Source organism: Malaclemys terrapin, chromosome 12, assembly GCF_027887155.1.
Source record: "Malaclemys terrapin pileata isolate rMalTer1 chromosome 12, rMalTer1.hap1, whole genome shotgun sequence".
NCBI lineage: Eukaryota > Metazoa > Chordata > Testudines > Emydidae > Malaclemys > Malaclemys terrapin.
Window position 1 is genome coordinate 18,786,019 of NC_071516.1, and position 23,666 is coordinate 18,809,684.

The window sequence follows — 23,666 nt, forward strand, 5'->3', positions numbered from 1 at the left end:
TCCTGTCCAATTCCGCTCCCTCCCTCCTCAGCCTCCCACTCGCTGCAAAACAGCTGATCGCGATGGGTGGGAGGTGTGGGGAGGTGCTGATCTGCAGGGTCCGCCAGCAGGAGGGAGGTGCTGGGGAGGGGGTGAAGGGGCATTGATAGGGGGCTGCTGGTGGGTGCTCCACACCCATCTTTTTTCCCTGTGGGTGCTGCAGCCGCAGAGAACCTGTGGAGTCAGCGCCTATACCTGGGAGAGATCCTGACCATGCAAGGGAGGGATTGCAAAGCTCCCCAGGCTGGAAGTCTGGGATGAAGAAGAGAAACGTTGTGTTGTGTGGACTTAGGAACAGATTGGTTTGGGGATTTTGAGTTTTATTTGCAGTTTATTTTATATTAATAAACCTAGGCTGCAAGGAGGGGTATTTTTGACCCAAAAAGCGCCTTGGTGAAGTTTTATTTGAATACTCCAAAAAGAGAAACTGAGGTTGGTTGCTGGTAGCGTGACCAGTGCTTAATTTGTGCCAGAGCTTGCCAGGACTGAGCCCTGGCACCTCTAGGCTTTGCAGTTCATAGTCCCAGCACCTCTGGGCTTGCTGCAACCATTATTAATTTAAAAAAAAAAATGCTTGAGTCCCAGCACCTCTTTCATTACAAATTAAGCACTGAGCATGACCGTAGGCTACTGAAAGAGGCACACAGGAGGCACCTGGCCTGGTCACAAGGCAGAACAGAGAACTCAATCCCAGCACAACCCCAGTTCTCAAAACTTGGTACCTGAGTCTCTATAATCAATGTCTCTGCTAAGTCTGACAACACCAGTAGCACTTTTGTCATATGAACCTCCTTCCATTTCCTGTCTAAAAAGTATCTGTGTTCAATAGTAAAGCAAGACTGTTTACACAGTCTGGTATTCAACTTATATAGGAAGATCTTTATGCTTTCATTTAATTACACTTCTTGACATACTTACATTCAGTACATTACCCTTCTTTAGCTACAGAAATAATGAATTTATACCCTACAGTAACAAGTCCTATTCCATTAACTATAAACCTCAAATTATATATCTCAATTATCAAATGTAAGACCACAATCAGTTTTCAGTCATAAGATAAGATAAGAAACTTTTTTAAAATGCTAAAGCAAAGAAACTTTCTTTAGAGCTAAAGATGGAATGGTTAAATGAGGATGACAATATAAAGCCTGGTCTCAGAATTCATAAACAACAGAAGACAACCTTGCTGGAGTACTTATGTGAGCTCAGATAAATAAAATGATACCAAATGATTAAAGTAAAAGTTACCTCCAGGATCACATCACCTGACAGGTGTGATGTAATCATCATATTCAACATATGTGGGAAGTGAGTAGCCAATTTCAAAGAAATGGGGAAATGGTCATGATCACAGCAATATAGTCGTGGAAGAAGAAAGTTGGTCATGAATCTGGAGCAGAAATGGTGGTAGCAGCTGAAGGATAAACTTCAGCCACATCAGTCTTAGGGATGAGATAAAAATTGAGAGATTACCAACTTAGATATAGTTTTAGTAGAACAGGTAAGACTGTTAACCAGCTACAGTATTGCTCATGGCACAGACAGCAGCTATACGAAATGCGACTAGAAATGGATTGTTTTCAAAATTAAAAAAAAAATTCATAGCAAATGAACCAATGTATGTTAAATCCAAATTAGCTACCGATTTTTTTTTGTAATTATATTGATCGGCAAAAATACATAAAACCCTTTTCATTTCTTGATTTAAAGATAGCTAATAAGGCATTTAAGAAGACAATAAAATACGAGATAAATGCTAATCTTTAGACCAATGTAAATTAGAACAGCTTAGTTCTAAGTCCCTGGGGAAAAAAGGGAGCATACAGTGAAACTACCACTGAAGCCTTAACTATAGCTTTGTGGATATGACAGTATACTATGTCAAAGCTATGCAAATAGGTAACAGAAAATAGGTAATTACTATGGGCTTTAATAGCGCACTTTGGTGCAATATAACAAACTGTTTTGTACCAGAAAGGCGCAATATATCTTTTGAGACTAATTCATCTGTCCTTGCGTCTCAAGGGGAGAAACAATACATTTTGCCAGTTGTACCTACACAGCATTATCCTAATTTTCTTGCACATCAGTCAATAAAGTAATTCTTTAACATAAGACTCTAGGGTGACCAGATGTCCTGATTTTATAGGGACAGTCCTGATATTTGGGACTTTTTCTTATATAGGCAGCCCCTACCCCCAGTCCCGATTTTTCACATTTGCTATCTGGTCACCCTATAAGACTCTTTCAAAATATATAAGGGGAAGAGAAGCCTGGTAATGCAATTCACTGAAACGGCGCTGTCACTAAAAATAATGTGCACAGAGGTTTTAGAATCTTGAACTCCAGCAATGTACCCCTTGTTGCAACATGTTAAATACTCCTAACCCAACACACATCCTTATTCTATTATAACACATCCCGTCTTAGGGAGACAATGGATTTTGTACTGGTCTTGTCAAGCTCCATTTACCAATTTCCCAGCAATGTTTAGTAAACACTATGCACATGAGGCTGCTATTTTTCAGATATGACAATTAACTCGCTTCTTGTTCACTTTGCATATATTAAAATGACAGGACAGCATTAAAAAACTGTATGCATTAGAATGTTTTGAATATTTCTCCCCTTCCCCTAATGTGTCATTTATGTGCCCTATTTCTGGAAGCTTCTTTTGCTCTTTCACAGTGTGTGTCTGTGCATACGTGTGCATGAGAATGACTCTATAACCTGGTGGTTAGAGCGCTCACCTGGGAGGTGGGAGACCCAGGACCCAGTCACCCTGCTTCAATGAATAATTATTTATCCAGAGTGCAACAACTTTGACAATAGAGACTGAGGAAGCCCCACAACAGAATATCCCACAGTCCAATGGTTAGAACATTCACCTAACAGGTGACAAATCCCAATTCAGATCCCTTCAGTGGAGGAGGGACCACCCAGATCCCGAGTATCCAAAACACTGAGCTAAAAGTTATGAGGGAAGTCCTCTTCCATCCCCACCTCACCCCCAGCTGTTTTGTGTGAACTTACCTGTGAGGCTTGATCCACTAGGCGGCCTCTGAGCATGCCTACCAGATCAGTCTCACACACAACTTTGGGCAGCTTCCTCTGCTTTGTGAATCACTCTGGGGCTTAGGTACCCAAGTGCTTAGAAGAAGGAAGGAATGTGCATGCTCAGAGGCAGAAACTTAGGTGCCCAGGGAACTTTTACTGCAAAATCTTGGGAGACAAGTAAGTTTAGGTGCTGACAGGCTTAAGTGGGAGTTTTATGCATCCCAGTGGTTCCAAAACTTGGACTTAGACACCTAACTCTTTTTGAGCATTCAAGCATTAGGCTTCCTGGACAGTGAAATGAATAATTCTTTTTAAAAAATACACATTTTTCAATAAAACTTTCCTACTTCAAACACCAAAATACAGAATGTTCTGTCTAGGCCAGTATAAAGGGACTTGATAAACCAAATTAACTGGTAAGAAACCACTGCTCACCAACATCCTTTTATATCAATCCAGATAGTTCAACAGTAGCATCTAACCTCAGAAAAGACAGTAATAGACTGCAGCATGTCAGGCCTCCTGCTCAGATGCTACTACATCAGTGTCTAATAAGAGTCTACAGAAGGTGCACTTCCCTTCATCTCACACTGAGAAATAGTGATGATTATTGAATTAACTTTGATACATCTTAACTAAAGGCAGTGTAAGCTTCCTCAGTGCAGTCCCAACCACAGTATGACTCAAAAGTTGCACATTCTGGTTTGTAAACTGAGCACATGCTATACAAAAGTCACTAACGTAGCTTAAAGATGAAACAAGATGTCATTTTTACAGAGTCACTTTTTTGACTATAAATACACTTAAATACAATGTTCTCTGACCATTTGACACACATTGCTTCATAAGCCACAGTGTAGCAAGAAAGAATACAGGCTCAGTAGTACACATCTATATAATACACTCAACATAATAAATATTACTAAATCACATAACTTAGTACAACTCATAATAGGTATGCACACAAGCCTGAAAATATAACTTCATGTCATTAATCCTAGCTGCAATATGGATATAAAATTCAGAAGAACGTAACAATTAGTATGCCAGAGCACAAAAACAACAATTTATGCTGGTACAGATTTAAATTCAAAACCTGAAAATACTCCCATATAACTTGTGTTTTGTTTCATTAGTTAAATGTTTATTACTTTTAATTACTTCTAACTCTGTTTTTAATTTAACTAGACATACCCAACTCGGTTCATAAGAAGGTTCATTTTATACATTTGGAATTTTTAAGACATCCATCTTCATGCCAACCATGACCACAGCCCTAGCCTTTGCAGTGATTTGATGTCTTTCACAATGTATGCTGTAGTCACTGTCACATTACACAGAACAAGTCCTAGTTCAGATTGCTAGCTCTAAGGACCAGTCACACAAATTAAGTGACCATCACTTTAGCTGCATCTGAAGGGTGATAAAGAATATTAACACATACTAGATAGGATACATGGCACCACAGTGGAATGTCAACTTATATGAGGGATGATTTTAATTTTAAGTTAAAGGACACAGTAAATTATATCAAGCTTCAAAATGAATGAAGTCTCATTAAAAGAGCTGAGGTAAAGCTTAACCATGTTACCTTTGTATTAAAAAAAAAGCAAACTTTTAAAAGAAAGTCATTTTTCTTTTACCAACATCATAAGTTTCAATGCACTGACATTTCTCCCTACTACAGTGGAATCTATTGGCTTTGATGCTACCCAAATAGATGTCCAATGTAAGTACTTGGACATTATAGACAAAATTGGACCGTATTATACGATTATGTCAATAGTACGTCATTAACACTGTTGTAGACTGACACAGAAGACATGACAACAGTATTTACTACAGCATAAGTCCTGTTAGATCAGGGTGGTCAAAACAAGACAAAAATTACATTTACATGATTGCTTATTTACTTAAAAACAAATTATCCTGTATGTAGTTATTGTAATATAAGTGACCTGTGTTAAAAATGTTATTCCATGTAAGGGAAAAAAAAGTTTTAATATATAATTTTCAGATTTGACAATTCTGGACATAAAGAATATATAAGAGCTTTGAAACACCTATTTTCTAGAAATATATGATTAATCTGTGATTTACATTCTAAATGTTTAATTCCCATGTGGGAGTGAAATGCAAGTAGAGTTGGGATCCTGAGCTGACAAAGGTTGGAAGCTCTGCCGATACAACAGTCTTTGTCCAAAATGCACATATGGGCCTGATGGGGATTTTTGAGGGAAAAGAATAAATGGTAAAAGTGGATTCTAGATCCCCCACCCTCAGTTGTACAAGTTTTACTTTAATATTTGATACTGATATTAATAATTTGTTCTTGCTTTCAAATAGCCAACTGAATTGTTTTAAAAAAAAAAAACAGAATTATCTACCATTTCTTTTCATAACTTTAATGTGGATAAAGACACCACTTAGATTAGTATGCAAATGTATGCCAAATGATGGAACATTTTAAAGTTTGAATTAAAAACATTAAAGATATACCTGGGGATTCATTTTAAAAATTCAGTCTTCACAAGTTTTCATTTTTTTCCTTTTACTAAAGCAGAAAGTTCTCAAATCTTCTAAAATTGAGGTTTATGGGAAGACAAACAATGAAGATTACTGTCATTATGCACAGCAGATGCTTTGTTCTTATTCTTGAAATTTTGATAACTATATATTTAAAACAATGTAATTTTATTCATTTGTACATTCCTGACAAAATATGTTTAATATCAGAATAGGCATACAATAAACACAAAAACCTTAATACTGCTCCATTAATGAAAGCTGATGCAAATTAAGTGATTACCATATTTTCATTATCTTCTCATACAATCCATTAGTTCCAGTAAGACATTGTTCTTGACAGAGACATTTTTCTACATGCAAGCTGATACAGATATGAGAGCTCTTACCTTTCAACCAATCAGCTAGGGAAATATTTTTCCCTTAAAAGGGAGGAGGCAATCTTCCAAATATACAGTTTCAGTACAGTTAGAGCTCAGTCTGCCAGTTTTCAGCAGCAACCATTATCACTTTCTTCTTGGAGACAGCAACATACCATCTAACACTTATAAAAACTGAGAGCACTCATCAAGTTCATGGTGAAAACAGGAAATATAATCAACTAAACTCATCAGTTTGTCTCACTAAATACACGTGATCCCTGCCCAGTCATCAGCAAGTCCATTCCCCTTCCTGAAACTCTGAAGATATCAGAATGTATATTTTTGCTCTGCAATTCCACTCCGCCAAATGTCTCGAGGGACCTAAGGAAGCTAGGATCCAACATACCCTGATAGATTGCTTCTCAGATCTCCTGAGAATGGCAGGTTCAGCATTACCACAGCATTATAATTAGCATTAACTCCTTCCAGTCCTACTGCATTGTTATAATTGAATCAGTTGAAGATGCCAAATGGACTCATTACATGCAGACTACAGCATTATATAAATACGTGTTTAGATTTTGAACTGATCTCATTCTAAGTTTTCCATTTTGGTAAGGATTATAAAACAGGCAAAATTTAAGAAATGTTTTAAAAAGCATGTCACCCACATGTTTAGAATCAGTGATTAAAAAAACAAAAACACCCCTCCCCCAAGAGCTGCATTTAGCACCCGTTTTAGAACCAACCAACCAACCAACCTGCAACAGAGGTCTTGGGGGAAAACTGACTGCTATGATCAAAATGAAACTTACTCTACACACGTGATCTGAGTTAAATAGCCAACAAATTTTCAAGCTAGCTTTTGAACTTGTCCAAAAATAGCTTTCAGAAAAAACATTGCAAGAAATATATGTTCAAATGATAGGCATTCCATTTTCTGCATGTAATGTCACCAAAAGTCAGGATGTTCAAAAACATAAAAAGAACAGGAGTACTTGTGGCACCTTAGAGACTAACAAATTTACTAACACGGCTGCTACTATGAAACCTGTCATTATTCAAAAACATAATATCAAATAAATCTTTGAACTTTAGTTTAAGCTTTGTATCAATTAAATCTCAGAATTTATGCACAATTAGGGGCAATGGAACAGATGGGTGGGAGAGTAGTGCCCTTGCAATGGAAATATTCGGGGGATGCAAATCTATGTTTCTGCCGCGACTGCTCTCAGAGGCAAGAAGTGGGAGCCAGCTATGTAGACAGAGACAAAAGCAGGACCCAGAGGAGGGACTGGATTTACTGCCATGGCACAGAAGATTGAGCCAGCCGCTAGGGAGCAAATAGGACTTCCAAACCTAGCCCAGTCCTACCATCCAGCCATCATGGGTCCCCAGAGGAGATACCAGGCTCAGGTAGGGGCAAAAGATCATTAGCCAACTGCTGTGATGGGGAGATAGGACAGCCATTCCTCATGAGGATGTATAGGTGCCAGCCACTTGCAGGATGCACAAAGTAATGGGCACCAGCTGCCCGATACTAGGAACTACCAATATGTCCCTTTCCAGCCTGAAGCTCCCCCACACTTCAAGTCTCAGTAGATATGGAGATTGGCATTTAAGCAACAGTTTGGTTGGTTGTTTTATTAAAAACAGAAACTGTTACAAATGTCAGGCTGAAAAGGCAGAAATGTTTTGTAATTAAAAATCTATATCTCAGGGATACTACTCCTGGGGGAATTCTGCGCCACTGCACACATGCAGAATTCACATCCCCCACAGATTTCTCCCCCCCCCCCCAATACATAAAATACATTCGGCCAGGAAGGCACAGAGGTTACACCTTTCACCCACCCACGGGGGCTACTGTGGCACCAGAAGAGAGGGCAACTGTCTCAGCCTGCCGTGGACAGGGAAAGGGAGAGCTATGTTCCTCACAGCACCTCTCCCATGGGGCCAGGTAAAGAGGCACAGGATATAGGGGGGGGGGAAGAGGACACAGTGGGCACATGGGGGTCACAGACTGGGATTCAGAAGGGCTAGTGGAGGGAGAGACTGGGGCAGGGGCTGAATGGAAATGGGGGTGCATGGTGACATGGGGACAGGGCCACATGGGGATAGGGCAAGGAGGGGTGGCTGAGTTTGGGTGCAGGGGCACATGGGGACACAAGGAAGGGGAGGGGTGTAGGGACACTTGGAACAGTGGCAGATGTCCCTGACTAAATGGGAGAGGCTAAGGGTCTGGTTGGGGGAGGCTCCCCAACTCCCTCCCCCCCACAAAAAAACCTTATTCCATACTTCTCCAACTCACACCCAACAACCCTCCAAGCTCACTCCGAGGCTCCTTCCCAGAATTATTGCCCTCTCCCTCAGCTCCTCCCTTACCCTTAAATCCCCCAAACCTTCACACTACTTCCGGGGGGTGCAGGAAATATGTTTCTTTATTGTAGTTTAAATGAATTACTCAAAGTTCTGTATTAATATGCTTAGCAAGGAATCTATTTGTCAAAAAACATTTCCTGAATCTTTTTCATATTTGTATTATTCTGACAAATAAAATATGCAGAATTTCAAAGTATTGTGTGCAGAATTTTTAATTTTTTGGCGGAGAATTCCCCCAGGAATAGCATACCCACCATAGGCACCAACTCTGTGCCTGGAGCACCCATGGGAAAAAAATTAGTGGGTGCTTAGCACTCATCGGCAGCCACCTGCTCCTCTCTCCCCACTGGCTCCCATCTACTGGTGCCCCCCCATCAACTCCTTCCCCACCCTCCCTGCCGCAATCAGCCATTCTGCGGCATGCAGGAGGTGCTGGGGGAGAGGAGTGCAGATGAAGCAAACTCAGGGGAGGGGGCGGAACTGGGCTGGAAGGGGTGGAGCAAGGGTGGGACCTTGAGGGAAGGGGTCAGTTGGGGGTGGCACCTGGGGTGGAGCAGGGGGTTGAGCACCCCCAGGGCCCAGAGAAAGCCGGCACCTGATATACCCACTATTTAAAAAAAGTGAGTCTCTTTCAATCAACATATAGGAAACCTAGCCTTTTTACAACAGTGACCCATATACCTTGGTCACAGCTTTGTCTCTCCATTCGACTTTTGCCATCAGTTCTCAAAAGCTGAGATCTAACTGATGAAGGCACATATCTCTTGCAACAGTTCAATCATCCCATGCAACCAGGACATCAGACTCATCACTTCCTCCTCCCCTCCCTAGTGCTTGAATAATCACATTATAAACATATATAGCAGGGGTCAGCAACCTTTCACAAGTGGTGTGCCGAGTCTTCATTTATTCATTCTAATTTAAGGTTTCACATGCCAGTAATACATTTTAACGTTTTTAGAAGGTCTCTTTCTATAAGTCTATAATATTTAACTAAACTATTGTTGTACGTAAAGTAAATAAGGTTTTTTAAATGTTTAAGAAGCGTCATTTAAAATTTAAACAAAACACAGAGCCCCCCGGATCGGTGGCCAGGACCCGGGCAGTGTGAGCGCCACTGAAAATCAGCTTGCGTGCCATAGGTTGCCAACCCCTGATATATAGTGTTATCAGCTGGAAACGGTGGCAAACTCCAGCAAAGAGCTGTGTTTGTACAGAATTCTCAAATCACCTATCCTGTGTCTCTCATTTCCCTATGTATAAAAGTAACCAATACTATTCCATGGTGTTCTGACACTAATATTGGTAAAGCTCTTTCATATTCTCAAATGAAATGCACAGGAGAAGTGCACAGTATTCTTACTTCCACCATATATAATTCTCCGCTGGGGATTCTGTAAATTTATCTTAAGGATTTAAATTTTGTTATTGTTGCTGATGTCTGGAGAAACCAATTTCACCCCAACTGCCTGAGCAAAGCAAGTCTCTTACTCAACCCGATGGCATTTCTCTGTCTGTCTTTCTGTAATGTGATAACTTTTGAGCATCATATTTGATCAATTCCAAAATTTCAGGAAATATTCTAGGCATCAATGGACAGAATCCTATTAACTCTATTGAAAATTGTAAAACCTAGTTTCCACTGGTGTGAGAGGAGAATCAGGCATGCCCATTTGGTGCTGCAGGCATAGGAATGTTACTGTCTACACATATTGCAGGCAGCAGCTTAATAGTCTGCTCTCTCTCTCTCACTGGGTGTACAGTTTGGCTTACATAAGTAACAAAATAGTTTCTGAGCTTAACCTTGAAAAATTGCAGTCTCTAGAGAGTCATCCTGCACAAATACCTGCAAAACAACAACACAGGTGCTGCTAAAGGAAACTAACACAGTAGAAGGACTAGAAGCTAAACTGTATGGTGAAAACAAATCTGCGCGCAGGAAGAGGACTAGTCAATAGCACTTTTCGCACAATGACCAGCAAAGTGTATGAACAAGTGGCCAGGGCATAAATCACTGGAAGAGCTGCCTGCAGTAGTTTGTGTATTATTTCATAAATACACAGGCCTTTAGAAAATATAGTACCCATACCACAAACTACCAGGTGCCGGAAGACAGGATATGTAGCTTGCTCTAGTAGGCAATTTCTTTTGATTTTGTCTTGAGCTGTGACTATTCCTAAATTGCAGGGTCTCACGTGATTAAAAGTTGTTAATTTCAACGGGCTCAAACATTTAAGGGGACTATGTGTGATCCTAGATTCAATTACCAACCAAAACAAAATATAAAAAAAATGAAACTGAAATAATGACGAAAAGGAGCATCTTAGATGACAATTTAGGTTTAATGGCTATATCCTGTAAAATTGCTAGAGGTTATAATCCATCCACAGAATCTCACTATACATGTTCTTTTTGGAAAAACTGAAAAGCCATTTGCACTTAAAAAGTTGGATAGCACACAGAGCTGAGCCTACATAAGCAACGAAGTGTGTGACCCTCAAGTATATTTTACATGCCACATTAGTTTTAACTGGAAAACCCAGTAGACATCCATAAAAGGGTATGTATGATACAGTTCAGGGCTGCTAAGGGAAGGCACACAAAATAGTTTCCAGTTTTTGTAGATGTCTGATCTTTCTACACTTAAATGGCCTGTCCGATGTGTGTGTAATTAAGAAACTGTTGCTATTTGATATTAAAGGGGTTTTTTTTATATAGAAAATGTTTCAGAATACAAGAGTACTTTTTCTACTCACACATACACATGCATGTGTGACTATTTATTTTTTTCACCTTACTACAAAAATGTAATTACGTAGTAGTCAATTGATATATTTCTCTGAATTTCCACTAGTTCCTCTGTTATCTGAAATTTTCTCTTGAAAAATATCCATCTTGAAGAAGATACAGTGCCAAAATAAATGTTCCTGCCATAAATACCTGTATGTTTAAAGTGCAGTCTAAACTTTCTAAACCTTCTTGCTCTTTAAAGAGGTAGCATGAGGACATATCTTGTGTGTAAACTTTATGTACAGGATACCAAAACACCTAGAGATGCATCTTGGATAAAATAGAGAATGAGAAATAATGTCATAATATTCTGTATCATTAAAGTGTTTTCAGATCTATTTTATATAGTAAACACAATATTTTGATATTTACCTATCTTAAAATGAGAAAAACTACTGAAAATAAAAGGACTTTTTTTTTTTTTAACTCAAACTTTATGAGGCATTCTTGATATGTTGGTGGTATATTACTGGCACAGGTAGACAGAAAAACAAACAATCAGCCATCTTTTACTCTACAGGTTTAGTTAAAGTAGTAAAGCTATACCTATCACTTTATCAACTGCACACTTCTGCTTCTACAGACTAAAAATTTATATTGCTATTGTTGTAGAGTCAAGCCTATCATAATTTGTATAGAACTGGTAGAATAATATGTTTGTTTCCATTTATTTTGCCATATTTTTAATACATTTAATGAATAATGTTTAAAAAAAATCAGCTAGCTTTCCTCCTCTAGCTCAAGTAGAATACACTTGGGTTATTTGTGACCTAAATTCCTTTTTGTGTAGCCTACTGCCGCTTGTCTGAGAAGAGACTCAAAAGAGCAAGGGCCATAATAGCTTGAAGAGAGAAAAGAATTCAGAAGAGCATACACATCTGTGACATCTCAATATGAATGGAAACAATAGACACATCCCCCCCTCCCCATAACACTATTATGGGAGTGGAGGGGTAAATCTTTTTTTGACTGCAATATGAAGGACATGGATAATGGTCTTGAATGCAGTTAGGAGGCGTGGTGAAGTGGCATTACAAAAACTGGTTTAATTTCTTGCTGAATATGATGGTGAATGAAGGGAAAATGTTAGATGAGAGCCAAGAGACATTAAGGACAAATACAGGAAGAGAGAAACAGGCAAAGAAGAGAAGAGAAGAAAAATGATCTTCACGGAGGGAAGAATCACCACAAGGTATGATGAACGCATTTTTTTAAAAAGTGTTCAACTAAAAGAGCATATTCACGGAACACACAAAGCCTATCTTTTTAGATGGACCTCAATACACACCATTGTCTAAGCAACAAGGAAGATAGAAAGGTAGAGTTCCTTATTTCACTCTTGCTGGAGCTCAGCAGATGCAGACAACAGATTAAAAGTTAGATGTTTTGATTTAATTTTGCATTTGAAATTGCCATGTAAGGTCTATTTAAAAGTGCTATTTAAAATTAGAGTTAGCTAATATGATTTGACTATATCTACATTAAATGTTAAAGGGCATTTCAAATCAAGTTAGCTGGTAATGGGGATTATTAATCATACATACAGAGTAAGAGACTGGCAAAGGTGTTAGTTCTCAAGAAAGCCAGTTACTGGTAATCTCAGCTAGAAGAAAAATGTCAAAGTGTGCTATGAAGAAATACAAAAATGACAGCAGAGTGCTAAGCCAGTTCAGAGACAGGAACAGACATCTGATACTCCACTGCAACAGAACTTTGGAACAAACCAGTTTTATTATTCTTCAAGAACAGATTTAGTAGGTCTGTCAACTCATATTTTGTAGAAAATGCCAACAAGTTAAGAATGGCCATGGTCAGACCAAAGGTCCATCCAGCCCAATATCCTGTCTACTGACAGTGACCAATGCCAGGTGTCCCAGAGGGAGTGAACCTAACAGGTAATGATCAAGTGATTCTCTCCTGCCATCCATCTCCACCCTCTGACAAACAGAGGCTAGTGACACCATTTCTTACCCATCCTGGCTATTAGCCATTAATGGACTTAAGCTCCATGAATTTATCTAGTTCTCTTTTAAACCCTGTTATAGTCCTAGCCTTCACAACCTCCTCAGGCAAGTACAGTCTTCCACTCACTTACCATTCACACTTTACTCATCCTCCATTTTAAAGTGTTTTGGAATTTTATTTTTTATTTTATTTTATTTTTTTAAAGGATGACCTGAATACATCCATGCTCCAAATTAAGTCTTCTGTCCAAGGAGGACAGGGTCTGGCTACTTTCTTTTTTCACAGACCTACAAGAAGTCCTGACTATTGTTCTTGCATCCCAAATTGCAGATACCCCAGCTGTCTTTACCAACTTGAATTGGGGCTTGCTGACTCTCCCATGGCATTAATATTTCCTGCAGCAGAAGTAATACACAGAATTCTAAGGTGGCAATGCTGCCTCCTCCCGCAGGCGCAAGTCTGTAAATGAAGCAAATCTTTGCCATATTGTTCTCCTTTCTTCTATAGTTTCTTTATTGCTCGCTACAGAAACCAGCATAAGAACAAAGTTGTGGGAAAAGAGGATACTGGGAAAAGAGAGAAGACTGAAGGCCTGCTCCCCATAACCACCCTCTTTGGATGCTATGCTATACATCACCCTCATCTTCTTGATAAATTGACAAGTATGAGTAAGAATGGTTCGGTTTCCAATGACAAATAAACTAACCTTGCCTCCATCTGACAATAGGGCAAAAATTTAGACCATTCTTATTGTTCCCATGCTGTATGCAGTGGAAACTAATTCTAGCATGATAAGATTGAAATACTCACTGTACAAATGTGACTCAATTTCAAATAAGTATTTCATAGGCAAATACTAAATCAATCTCCCCTTCACTGACAACATATACATCATAGTGTTACTAGGGACATTCAAAGCTAGATCTCTCAACAGAAATGTGAAAATTGGTGTGGGAGACATACCAGAGATGTTTCTGATATCTTCCATAGCACATCTTTTTTCATACTTTTTTTCTTCTTTTTTTTTTTTTGGGAGAAAATACAAGTTGCCTGAAATCCATGTTTCTGTCATGAACCAAATAAATCCTTGGTATAACTGCACTGAAGTCAATCAAGCTACATCAGGAATGAATTTGCCCAATTGTTCATATACATGGTATATAATGAAGGTAAACTTAAAAGAATGTAATTATTTCAATTACACAATTTAATATCAGCATAAAGTTCAGACTAAACTAATTTAAACTCTGTAGTTTGTGCATTTTGATTAATCAGATTTACTGAAGTGACACCTCGCTATAACAACAACAACAACGACAGATTTAAAACAGTCAATTGACTCCATGAATACATTAAAAGGAAACAAAGACAATACCTGCTCAGCATACAACTTTATCTTCACAGTTTGTTCTTCTCATCCAAACAACAAACAGCGTTATGGTGGAGAGGGAGAAAATTAAACTGTCAGAGATTTTTGCCTTAGCAGAATCCGTAGGGTCGGCTTTGGTGCCCCCTTCAGTGCCGCGCTCATGCTTCGGTATATTAGGTGCTGCCGGCCCTATGCCCTCTCAGTTCCTTCTTGCTAGCAACTCTGACAGAGGGGCAAGAGGGTGGGTAATGGAATGGACATGAACAACATATCTCAAAGAACAAGAGCTATGAAAAGGTAGGTAGCCGTTTTTTCTTCGAATGCTTGCTCATGTTGATTCCATTCTAGGTGACTCAAGCAGTATCCTCTGAGGTGGGCTCAGAGTTAACGGTCTTCTGGCTCATAACACTTCTCTGCTACAGCCAGCATCATTACTGGGCCTGCTGGATAAGTGCATAATAGGACTGAAGGTATGGACGAATGACCAGGTGGCCGCCCTACAGATATCCTAGATCAGCACTTGGGCTAAGAAAGCTGCTGAAGAGGCTTGCGCCCTGGTTCAATGGGAGGTTACGATTGCCTGAGGTGGCACCTCTGCCTGATCTTAGCAGCAGCGAATGTAGGCAGTGATCCAAGAGGAAAATTATTTGAGCAGACACTGGACAACCACTGAGGGATAGCTCAGTGGTTTGAGCACTGGCCTGCTAAACCCAGGGTTGTGAGTTCAATCCTTGAGGGGGCCACTTAGGGATCTGGGGCAAAAAATCAGTACTTGGTCCTGCTGGTGAAGGCAGGGGGCTGGACTCAATGAACTTTCAGGGTCCCTTCCAGCTCTATGAGATAGGATGAAGGTTATAATAAATAATAATATACGCGGGCAGGGGACTGGACTCGATGACCTCTCGAGGTCCCTTCCAGTCCTAGAATCTATGAATCTATGGAGATATACCTGGCAGCCACCGCGATGAACAATTGTGTTGACTTACGGAATGGCTTTGTCCTTTCCATGTAGAAGGCTAGTGCCCTTCTGATGTCTAGGGAATGCAGCTGATGCTCCTCCTGCGACTTACATAGCTTTAGAAAAAAAGACAGGTAAATGTGTGTCTTGGCCCATATGAAACTGAGACCATCTTGGGCAGGAAGGCCGGGTGTGGCTGCAGCTCGACCTTGTCCTTGTATAAGGCGGTTCTGAGGTAAGCGCCCTAATCTCAGAGACCCTGCAAGCTGAAGTTATTGCAACCAAAAACATGATCTTCCAGGAAAGGAGGAAGATGGAGCAGAAAGCCAGAGGCTCAAAGGGGATCCCGTGAGTCGGGACAACACAAGATTCAGGTCCCACGGAGGGACAGGGTCCCTGATGTGCTGTTAGAGGTGCTCAAGGCCCTTGAGAAACCTGTTAGTCATCTCTTGGGTGAAAACAAACCTGCCCTTGAGCAGCAGATGGAAAGCCAAAACAGCAGTCAAATGGACCATACTAGATGAAAGGGACAGGCCTTGGAGCTTAAGATGCAGAAGGTAGTCCAGGATCAACTGCAACAAGAGCCGCTCAGGTCGAACCGCTTCCATTTGTTCAGGTAGGTTGCCCTGGTGGAGGGCTTTCTCCTGCCCAACAGAATCTGTTGGACGTTGACCAAGCAATCCTGCTCCTTCGCGTGCAACCATGCAGCAGCCACCAAGCCATAAGGTGCAGCCTTGCCAGGTTTGGGTGCAGCAGACTGCCGTGGTTTTGGGACAGCAGGTCTGGCCGGAGCGGTAGCTATAATGGAGCAGCCACCGAGAGGTCCAGCAGTGTGCCGAACCATTGTTGGTGCAGGCAGGCCGGCGCTATGAGGATCACCTTCGTCCTTGTCCTGCTTGATCTTCATGAGGATGCTGTGGATCAACGGAACTGGAGGGAACGCATATATCAGAGCCCCCGACCACTGGAGTAGGAAAGCATCCAACAGGGAGCCTCTGTTAAGCCCCCGAATGGAGCAGAAAATGTGGCACTTCCTTTTCTGCCTGGACCACGAACAGGTCCACCTGGGGAGTCCCCCACCTTTGGAAGATGATGCTGACCACCTCCAGATAGAGGGACCACTAGTGGTGAGTCGAGAAGATCCTGCAGAGGCAATCTGCCAAAGCATCGCTGGCCCTGGGGAGGTGTGCAGCTATGAGATGGATGTCGTGTTGTACGCAGAAGTCCCATAGCCGGAGGGCTTCTTGGTAAAGGGCAGACGATCTGGCTCTGCCTTGTTTGTTCATATAGAACAATCGCCACTGTATTGTCTGTCAGGACCTGGACCACACTGCTTTTTATGTGAGAAAGGAAGGCGTGGCAGGCCAGGCAAACCACTCTGAGCTCCCTGATGCGTAGGGAGCAAATAGACACTCAACTAATGACCTTGCGTGCTGAGATCGCCCAGGTGGGCTCCCCGCCCCAGGTCTGAAGCATCGGAAACGAGGCCAATCAACGGGAGTGGAGCCGTGAATGGAACTCCCTTCAACACCGACGCAGGATTTTTCCACCAGGCAAGTGACGCGAGGACGTCGTCCAGGATCTTGACTACACAGCTCATGCTGTCTCTCTTTGGGATGTAGACTGACGCCAGCCACGCTTGTAGCGGCCTGAGTTGGAGTTGCGTGTGCTGGACCATGTAAGTACACGCTGCCATGTGGTCCCTGAACCGTGAGAGCAGTGGTGAGAGGGTGGGCTTGCATGCACAAGAGAAGGTCCGCCATGGCTCAGAACTGGGTCTCGGGGAGGAAGGCCCTGACCTGAGTAGAGTCAAGGACTGCTCCAATGAACTCTATGTGCTGCGCTGAAGCTAAGGTTGACTTTTTCTCATTTATTTTATTACCAGCCCCAGGTCGTGGCAGATGGAGCAAACCATACCCGATTCCAGGATCAGCCTTTTATTAACTAAATGTCAAGTTATGGATAAATTTGTACACCTCGGTGCCTCAGGTAAGCAGCCACTGGCGCGATGCACTTTGCGAACACTTTCACAGCTGACAAGAGACCGAAGGGCAACACCGAGAACTGAAAATGATGGTGGTCCAACATAAAACGGAGGAAACGCCTGTGCCCAAGGAAAATGGAAATATGTGTCCTTAAAGTCGAGGGCGCTGTACCAGTGTCCTGGATCCAGGGAGAGGATAATGGAGGCCAGGGAGACCATGCAAAATTTCAACTCCTTGAGAGACTTGTTGAGGTGGTGCAGGTCCAGAATGGGTCTGAGGCTTTCCTTTGCTTTTGAGATTAGGAAGTAGCGGGAGTAGAACTTTTTCCCTTTCATGTCCCAAGGGACCTCCTCCACTGCCCTCAGGTGCAGAACATTCTCGACCTCTTGAAAGAGGAGTTGCTTGTGAGAAGGGTCCCTAAAGAGGGACAGGGAAGGGAGTTGGGTGGGAGGGTCGGCCAAGGTGTAGCCTGAAGATACTATGTCAAGCACCCAACAGTCCGAGGTCAGCCACGACCAGGGTGACCGGAAGGGGCGCAGGCAGTTGAGGAAAGAGTAGGAGGGTGGATCCTGAGACGTGAACAGGGTGCCATTCTAGGGCACACTCTCAAAATGCCTGCTTCTGGCTTCCTTGGCTTCTGGAAGAACCAGATGGGCAGAGGAACAGGAAGACAAAGGGCACTGCCGCTTAAACCCCTTGTCTTTGTCCTTTTTCCTGTAGGTGCTTGTTCAGGGGATGCCCCAGGAACTCAGCTGAGGAGGTGGAGGAATGGAACACTTCCTACCCTGCTGAGGAGTGTGCAGGCCCAAGGAAAGGGGGGTGGCACAGGACTCTCTAAGGCCGTGGAGCCATGCATCAGTAAGCTCAGGGAAGAGCCCTGTTCCCTCAAATGGGAGATCTTGCAGACTGGTTTGCATCGCTGGGGACAGCCAGGAGCTGCATCCCATGACCAGCGCAGAGGCGACTACCCTGGCTGCCGAGTCTGTAGCATCCCAGGCCATTTGGAGGGCACCTCTCGCTACCGCTCTGCCTTCCTCTATTAAGGTGGCGAATTCTTGGGCTCGGTTCTGTGGAATGGCCTCCTTGAACTTGCTGATGGAGTTCCACAGGTTGAAGTTGTACCTGCCTAGTAGGACCTGATGGTTAGACACCCAAAATTGCAGGCTGGATGTCAAATAAATTTTCCTGCTAAACAAGTCCAGCCTCTTGGTGTCTATTTTTTGGTGTGCCACTCGGCTGGCCCTGCCTTTCGTTGATGGCAGACACGGCCAAGGATTCTGCTGGAGTGTGAGTGTACAGGTATTCAAATCTCTTTGCAGGGACGTAGTATTCTTTTCCACCTTCTTGGAGGTAGGCGCAGTGGAAGAGGGGGTCTGCCATACTGATTTGGCAATTTTAAGGACCCCTGCTTGGAGTGCACCAAAGTTGTTGGATCTGCTGGGTCTGTGGAGAGAGGAGGATGTGCAGTGCCAGCTCCACTCCAGCTGAAGGAACTTCGATACCTATGGTGAGATCACTTCTGGCATGTTGGATAAGGGCTAAGAACAAAACATGCAGCAATGCTGTGCGAAGATAAAGGAGCTGAGGCAAGCATACCAGAAGGCAAGGTGCTGCAGCAAAGACCTGCCACTTCTATATAAGGAGCTGGACACCATCCTGGGTGGCAACCCCACCTCCACAAGCCCATGGATACTTCGTGGGGGGGTGGGGGTGGGAAGGAGGAGCGTGGGCTGGAGCCAGCAGACTCAACACCAAGGACGAATTAGTGGACAAAGTAGTGGAGCTGGACGATGAGGTGGGACAGGCAACAGGGTCATCAGTACCATGACGAGCCAGGACCCTTTCTCCACCCCGGAGGGTTTCAGCCAGTCCCAAAACTCAGTCTCTGGTGCATATGACGCAGGAGAAGGGTGCTCTGGGAGGTGCTCGTTTTGAGTCGATACTGCTCGGTTACATGAGGTAGAGCTGTCCCTTGCTTTGTTATATGCCAGAGGCGGATTGAGGGATAGAAACATACGAAGACTAGCTGTGTTTGCATCTGCATCACATTCCCCTGTGTAGCTATGCAGTGGGGGCCCTGCTGAACAGTGTGTTAATGCAAATAGAGATTTCATGGGAATCCTTCAAAGAGATCTCTAGGAAGCCTTCCTAGAGGAATTCAATCCTCTGCCGAAGGTTCCTTAGCAGAGCTGCTTTGTTCCTTCCCCCGTTGTAGAAAACTTTCCCGTGCCAACTGGCAATCATTTGTGCAGGAACCAAAGCAGCACACAGGTGAGCAGCATAGGGACTGGGTCTGAAACTGCATGCATGCAGGAGATGCACCCTTGCATACCCTCAGGAGTGAGGTATCCGCTTCAATGAATCCTTCCTCTGGAAAACAGTGGCGGAATTTACAACATTGTCCCTATTCGCTTGCAGTGATCCCCTTAAAAAAAAAAAAATCACCAAGAGCCTTTACCCCATTCTGAACACCACCCTTCACCCCAATTTACCATGTTTAGGGCATTCACCGAGCTGTGTGCTTGCCAAGGGACAGTGAAAAAGAGGTGTATTTTACTATTATTTGATGATGTTAGTGCACTAACAATCATGCATCTGTTTATTGTTTCCTGTGCTTCTGCAGATGTGGCCTTCAGGGGATCCCCCTAAATGTGCAACACCTCCACCAGATAAGGAAGCTAATGAGGAGGAGCAAGGAGAACATGTTTTAGGAGTTGCTCCAATCCTCTAATGCTGCAAGAGCACAGAGCGTAGAGAAAGACACTTAATGAACATTTAAAAATAGATAGGCATGAGAGGAATAAGGGCCAGGAGTAGATGATAAAAGTGATGGAGGAGCAAATGGAGATGCTGAAGTCTCTAATCGCGTTGCAGGCATAACACATGCATGCTTGTCCCTGCTGCAGCCCATGCAGAACTGCTTGCCATCTCTTCTCCAAACTTCTCCACACATTCCTTGCATCTTCCAGGCCCATCGCAGTGCCCCATTCACTCCACCACTTTGCAAATGAGAGCTGGAGTTACACACAGCTATGAGCCTCCATCAGGAGAGTGCCCTTCTCAGTGTTCTGTTCCTTTCAATAATGTATTTTCTGTGTGTTGTTTGTTGCTATTTAATAAACAAATACTCTCTGAAACATAATCTTTATTGGTCTCCTATACACTGTGGTTGCTGCTGGAGTTTATACACAGTGGCAACTGGCATATTTACAGACTAGTGTATTGGTGTATCTTCCCATGGGGAGATTGTTATTTGGAATAACACTGGCTTTTTTTTTTTTTTTTTTTTTTTTTTAAATCTTATGATGCTTTGGAAGCAGTTTAAGTTAAACTAAAAAAAGATCAATGTTATTCCAAACAAGATCATCCACATGGGGAGCTATACTGGTATAACTACAGCAATATAATTATACTAGTATGGTACGCAAGCCTTAAGAAACACTTTTTCAATAGTCCAGCAAATGCCTTCAACTGAGTAAATAGAATTTGCCAGATTTTCAAAATATTCCTTGTGCCAATCAGCATCACCTCCATCATAGCTGGACAATCTTATCACAACCAACTGGCTTTTATCTCAGGAACTCTTCAAACTGGAGAAGTTACCTACGATTATGCAACCAATTAATGAGAAAAACTGTTGCAAACAAAATAGCCGTGAAAGACAAATGACACCAGATAATTTTTTTAAATGTTTCCGTGACACTGTAAAATGAGTTTTGTATACAATTATTGAAGCAGTAATATGGCATAGCAATAGGTTTCATTACAGCATACTAGCTTAACTGTGCTCTGTGCTATATAATTTGTTGCTTGGTGCCAATGATCTGTGTTGAAAAAAGGGTAGCATGGTGAGCCCTTTTACTTCTGTATAATGCTTCTCTATACAGTGGTTCATAAGGCTCTATTCATTATCCAGCATTTAAGTTTTAGACAATATGGCTTACAGGCACTTTAAAAAAAAGGGGGGGGGAGGAATTATGACTAGTTTTATGGGTAGAATTATACATTGCTTACAAAATAAATGTTGTAAGAGTTTTGTATATATGCTCACATTAATAGGGTAATATGTTCAAAATGTAGTCAGATGGTAAGGTTCTTGCCAGATCTTCACTTCAGGGACTTGAATGTTTGCAAAGCACCACGAGCAGTACTTCAGCATTACCATACAGAATGTAAAATTCAAATATCTTCATTACAATATGTAGCACAAGATTGTCTTCAGTTCAGAAATGCTGAAATAATTCAATCACAAATAATTACTGTCTTCAGTAGTTTATTCTTGCTGATTCTTCTAAGACCAAAAAACACTACCCACTTTAGCATCAAGGTAGTTAACAGCAGATGTCTGTCTTGTGTATTGCTTTGGTTATTTATGACTCAGTAATGTAACCAAGTCATAAGCAAGGCAGACCAAGAAACACAAATTGGATCGGCAGACTTCATTTCATTGCAATGAAGGGTCTTGTTCAACTTCGATACTGAACCCTAATTTGCCAATGCAAAGAGAAACCACCATGAATTCAGGCAGAAATTTCCTAAGTTACTACATTAAAAAAGATACTAAAGTGCTTGAAGTTTTTTTGTTTGTCTGTGTTTTATATATGAGGCTCAGTAGCTACTCAGAGGAGAAAAACAGCAAATAGACACAGGATGAACACACAATAATGTAATGTGATAAGGGGGGAAAAAGTTAAAGTTAAACCAGACACATTTGCCTGTCACTCTGCCAGTGTTCCATATACAGTACAGTAGACAATTGATTGGCATACCAATTCTTAAATAAAAAACTAAACTGAAGACATCTTTATGGGCCTTCTGAATGAACTGTAATGCACAGACTTTTCACAGATCATTAAAAAGGACAGTATTGCCCCAAATATTCTAATCACTTTCCTTCCCCATTCCTTTTCCATTTCACAAAGTAGACCCTTTTTAGAACACAATACAGCACAGCTTGTCTGTGAGACCAAACTTAGCAAGACATCAAGCTACAGTTTTAAGTGCCTTCGAGCTGCTATGTATGTAATGTTAAAAAAATATATAAACTTCTGCTCTTAATTCAACATTTTCAAAATATGTAAAACATAAGAACACTAGAGCGGCCATACTGGGTCAGACCAAAGGTCCACCTAGCCCAGTATCCTGTCTTCCAACAGTGGCTAATGACAGGTACCCCAGAGGGAATGAACAGTACAGATAATCATCAAGTGATCAATCCCCTATCACCCATTCCCAGCTTCTGGCAAACGGAGGCTAGGGACACCATCCCTGCCTACCCTGGCTAACAGCCATTGATGGACCTATCCTTCATGAACTTATCTAGTTCTTTTTTGAAACCTGTGATAGTTTTGGCCTTCACACCATCTTCTGGCAAAAGAGTTCCACAGACTGACCAACATACTAAATCAGGATAATAATTTCAGTTTGCAAAGCTGCTAAAACAAAACAAACATATATGCATAGTAATATGACTTTCCCCATGCAAATAATTTGTTTTATCCTGTTAAATACAATTTTAGAGTGATAATCCTGTTTGTTTCTATTCAGACAAAACAGCATGGGTTGCACAAACAAAACATCATTAAAACTCTATGAGATAACAAAATGAAATTAGTTCAGGGGAAACTTTCACTGGATATTTACGAAGGAAAAACTGGAATGCTAAACAAACCATGAACACTTTTTAAATGCTTAATTTTATGTACATGCACACACTTCCCAGTCACTCAGATCAGGCTAGCATCTATGAAAATAGAGTTGGGAAGAATCCCAGAGATGATCCCTTCAGAGTTTGACCTGTTCATCCATCAGATCAGAAATGTTTTTTTATTGTAGAGGGAATTGAGAAACTCTCTAGAACAGGGGTGGGCAAACATCTGGCCCGCAAGCTGATTAAATCCGTCCTTTGAGCTCCTGCTGGGGAGCGAGATCTGGGGCTTACCCCCCACACACACTCCAACTGGGGAGCGTGGGCGGGGGCCTCTCTACGCAGGCATGCTGCAGCTCCTGGAAGCAGTGGCATGTCCCCCATCCGGCTCCTATGTTTAGGGGCAGCCAGAGGATTCTGCACGCTGCCCATCTGCAGGCACCACCTCCGCAGCTCCAATTGGCCAGGAACTGCAGTCAAACTGATCCCCCTCCTGCACCCCAAACCCCTCATCCCCAGCCCCACTCCAGAACCTGTACCCCCAGCCGAAGCCCTCCCCCCACCACATCCTGAACTCTGTTCT

At 42.1% G+C, this 23,666-nt stretch overlaps 1 protein-coding gene across 4 annotated transcripts in view; it reads right to left on the bottom strand.

Annotated features, from left to right (window-relative positions):
• NCOA3 (nuclear receptor coactivator 3) overlaps positions 1–23,666 on the bottom strand; it is a 165,318-nt gene that overhangs the window by 55,535 nt on the left and 86,117 nt on the right. Inside the window, exon 1 of one of the 4 annotated variants that reach the window (XM_054045650.1) lies at positions 21,488–21,541. The exons of the other annotated variants lie outside the window; for them this stretch is intronic. The gene's annotated coding sequence lies outside the window, so the exon portion shown is untranslated. Of the gene's footprint in view, positions 1–21,487; positions 21,542–23,666 lie in introns of those variants that run through there. 4 annotated transcript variants of the gene reach the window in all.